Consider the following 4,984-nt stretch of genomic DNA (forward strand, 5'->3'; position numbering starts at 1 on the left):
TGGTAGTGGTAGAAGAGGATTGAATAGGGAGAGAAGTGTGAGTGAGGTAGAAAAAAAAGAGGGAGAAGAGGAAGAAAGATGGTTAAAGAACTCAATAGACTATTTGTCCCTACTATGAAAAGAAGTTGCCTGACATGTCAGCATTAATCTATTATCAATTGGTTTTAAAGGTTGAATTGAATAAATACAAAAATAAATGGATTTACTTTGTATTTTTTGAATTGTTAAGAGATGTTAATCAAATAAATCATTAAGCAGTGAAAAAGACTTTTACTTTTATAATTATTAGACATGAACTCAGTTAGATATCCCTACTTACCATAAGCAGAGTTGGTTATGTTGGCTATGTCTTTCGAATCGTATAAGAGCATGCCACTCATTATGAAGTATGGATTCGCTCATGGTGTCAGCGTATCCGTGTCGGACGCGAATCCGACGCCGACACGCAGTGGATACGTCAAACGAGCGTATCAACAGCGTGTCTTCTTGTGGTGCAGAATTGTGATTTTATAGTTCGATTAACCGATTTTTCTTTTTTAATTTTAAAATAAAAACAAATCAAAATTTAAATTTAAAAATAAAATAATTAATAAATCAAAACATAAACCTACTTACCGTTTATTTTTGGTGACTTACCTACTCACTAACTTAGCCGTTCTTGATTATCTGCGTTATATTATTGAAGAAGAAGAAGAAGAATAGAAGATACAAATGATGATGGTCTTGAAGCTCTGGTATTTGTGGTATTTGCGGATGATGGACTTGAAGGAGAAGAAATTGATACATTTTTTGTTAGCGAGATGACAAGAGTAGATTAAAATTTTTAATAATTGCATAATTTTAAGATTTTTTAATGCAACTATATTTACTCTTATATTTATAATATGATATTTTATTAATTTAATATATTATTTAAATTTTAATTCACAAACATAAACGTGTCGTATCCAATTTTTTATAAAAAAATGTGTCGGCATATCCGTGTCGTGTCGTGTCCATATCGCGTGTCGTATCAATGCTTCCTAGGTCACTTATCTTGCGTCGTGGCCTGTTGGAGAACACCAATTCATCACCTCTTCCGCCGCCGTGTCGGCTGAAGACACCACCAGCACTGGAACGTTTCCGAAGTGAAGGAGCATCAAGGGGCTATGTTTCTCAGCGAAGCTTTTGAGTGATCGGCGCGGAAACAAACCTACTTGGTGGAGGTTTTTGAGTATGGGTAGTTTTGGAGGTGAATGGGTGAATTTTTATTTGTGGATTTGGAATATAGCCATTTTATGATGAATAAGATAATGAATAAAGATGGTAACATGATGATGGTAAATAGATCCATACTGGCAAAAATAGAAAATACTCAAGTGGTGGCAAAAAATTAGAGAATACTTAAAGTTTTTAGGAACCCTCAGAAGATTTCCAAGCTGTTATGGAAAGTGAGAAAGAATGCTAAGTTCTTTTTATATAAGGTTTTTACCGTAAAATAATGGATAAGTTTTGCAAAAAAAATTATTTTATTTTAAATTTTAATTTTAATAAGAGAATATAAATTTTTATATGTTTATTTAATTATATTTTTATATCTTAAATACATTTTTAAATAACAAATTTAAAATACTTGTATAAAATTCTTTTAGTACATAGAAATTCATTTTTTTGTTTTATTTTAAGTTGTTGATGGAGTTGTTTGTATGTACTCATATAAAAAGTATATATACATGTATCTTCGTGAAGTGAAATAATATTACATGTATTTTTTAGACCATATAATTAGTTTATTCTTCATTTATACAATATGTATATTAATTAATCTTTAAGTTTAGATTCACAACTCACAACATATAGTTATAATTAGAGAACAATGAAATTTATTTTTTTATTAATATTTTTAATTATTAGTTTAAGTTTTTAAAAGATTATACCGTGTAAAGTATTGTGATTTAGCTAATTAAAATATCATTTTGGTTAACATTTGAATTAAATTTGATGAATTCAAAAATAATATTTTTTATATCTTTTATTGATTTATAGATATGAACATCCTGTTTTGTGATAACTCTGCATTTTACTTGTAGGTTATCAATGCAGTTCGAACAAATCTAATTTCAAATAAGACGGCACTAGTTGGTACAGCAAGCGCAACAAATATCTACATTTTTTTATAAAAAAAAATAAAAAATAATTTCATTGAACATTATAAATTACTATTCCCACTTTAAAATATTAGTCAATTTAAAAATTTAATACATTCATAATTTGATATATTAAAATTTGCAATTAAATACATTGAAGTATCATTACATTAAGTATACTATTTGTGATAGATGTTCTAGAAGAGAGGAAGTATATAATTTCATTGTCAATTTTGCACAAGATTTTCTTTCTCTCGTCATAACCGAAGAGTATTTACAAATTTGATTAATTAATATTATTAATATTATTATTAATATTATTAATATTAATAAACGGTTACTAACCGTTTTGTACCATTTGATTGAAGGGACACAACCTTTTAAGGATCGTGTATGTTCAAAACATTGTGTCTATTGGCTAAAGGGACACAACTCTTTAAGAGTTGTATATGTTCAAAACATTGTATCTATTGGCAATAGAAATGACATAACCATTTGTATACGTAACTAATCATAATTGCTACGTGCAATATGTATAAATAAGTCCTTGTCCACTATTTCAGATATAAAGTACTAACCGTACAATTTACACTACTATTAAGAGATTTTCTTTGTTCAAGAGAGTTGAGAATTTTTTACTATTGCTAATTAAGAAATTCTTAGGTTTCATTGTTTCCTGGGAGAGTATTGTTATCAACCCTATAACAACTAAGTGTGGAGACAAATATCTCTCTAAAGAAAGCAATCTAATCGTGCCTTGAAACCACTACACAAATATAAGATTTTGTCATCTTACCATCTTCATATACCCAACAAATTTTAGAGAGATATTTCTTGAAGATGGCACAAGATCAAAACACTACGTTCAAGGTCATGAATCAAGAGTTTGTCAAATTAGATCGCTTTGATGGAACAAACTTCAACCGTTGGAAAGACAAGATGATGTTTCTTCTTTCAGTTCTTAATCTTGCATATGTGATTGACCCAAAGACTACACCAATTGCCGATGCCGCTGAAAATTCCACACCGGAAGAGAAAGAAAAGATTGTTCAATTGAAAAAGAAACGTGATGAAGATACTTTTGCACGTCGAGGTCATATTCTCAATACTTTATCCGACCGACTCTATGATCTCTACATGTCAATTCAATCACCATTAGAGATTTGAAAATCTTTGGAAGAAAAGTACAATACCGAACGATAAGGAACAGATAAGTTTATTATGATGAACTATTTTGAATTTATTATGAATGATACTATGCCTGTCATGGATCAAATTCATGAATTACAAATCCTTGTAAGTAGACTTCGTGATCTACAAGTGGTGATCCCTGAATCATTATAAGTTGGAGCAATTATTTAAAAATTGCCTTCATCTTGGAATGGTTATAGGAAGAAACTTTTACATCTTGGTGAGGACTTCACAATTGAGAAATTACTAAGGCATATACGTATAGAGGAGGAAACTCGAAAACGTGATGCTGTGTATCTTTCTCAAAGTTCTAAAGTGAATCATATTGGTGAAAACAACACCAATAAGAAGAAAAGAAATTTCTCTAAAGATTCAAAGCAAGATAAAAAGAGACAAAGAGAGTGTTATCATTGTCACAAGAAAGGATTCAAAGTTGTTATGGAATCCGATAAAGTGATCTTGCTTAAGAATGACGTATTCATAGGAAAAGGATATTGTACTGAAGGCATGTTTAAACTTAGTATTAATAAAGTGAATGTTTCCTTGTATGTTGTTGATTCTTGTGATTTATGGCATAGTAGATTAGCACACTTAAATTACAAATCAATTGAATATATGCAAAAGAATAACTATATTGATCTTAATAACAAGGATTTTAGTAAGAAATGTGATATTTGCATACAATCTAAAATTGCTAAGAAACCTTTTCCTAAGGTTGAAAGAAATACACATTTATTAGAATTGATTCATAGTGATATTTATGAGCTAAATGACAATATTACTAGAGGAGGAAAAAGATACTTTATAACCTTCATTGATGATTGTTCTAGATTTACTTAGGTGTATTTGCTTAGAAATAAAGATGAAGCTTTTGAAATGTTTAAGAAATATAAAATGGAAGTAGAAAATATGCATGATAAGAAAAATAAAAGTTCTTCGTAGTGATCGAGGTGGAGAATATTTTTCTAATGAATTTGATCACTTTTGTGAATTACATGGTATTGTGCATGAATCTTCCGCTCCATATACTCCGCAAAAAAATGGTTTGGCGGAAAGAAAGAACCGTACCTTAGTGGATATGGTTAATTCAATGTTACTAAATGCAAAATTGCCTTACAATTTGTGGGGTGAAGCATTATTGACATCATGTCATATCCATAATAGGATACCATCAAGACATAGAAAGGTTTCTCCTTATAAAATTTGGAAAGGAAGGAAACCTAATTTAAATTATCTTAAATTGTGGGGGTGTTTAGCCTTTTATCGAGTTCCTAATCAAAAGAGAACCAAATTGGGGCCAAGAGCCATAAAAGGCACTTTTATAGGATATGCTCAAAATTCTAAAGCATATAGAATATTAGACTTAGTGTCTAATATAGTTGTTGAATCAAGAGAAGTAGAATTTATTGAAAATAAATTTATCAATGATTCAACTTCTAATTTAGAGTATCCCAAAATGATACTAATATTTCACAAGAAATAAATAATCAAAATAATAAACGTCTAAGCGACAAAGAGTTTATTAAACCAAGGAAGAGCTTGAGAGTAAGAAAAGAAAAGGACTTAGGCCCAGATTTTATTTCTTTTCAGTCTATCACCTTTGTGGTAGAAGGAACTAGGAATTTTGTAACAAACAAGATTCCTATTGTTATGAACATAGAGGGTGA

The sequence above is a fragment of the Arachis duranensis genome, chromosome 3, assembly GCF_000817695.3.
Source record: "Arachis duranensis cultivar V14167 chromosome 3, aradu.V14167.gnm2.J7QH, whole genome shotgun sequence".
NCBI classification, from domain to species: Eukaryota; Viridiplantae; Streptophyta; class Magnoliopsida; order Fabales; family Fabaceae; genus Arachis; species Arachis duranensis.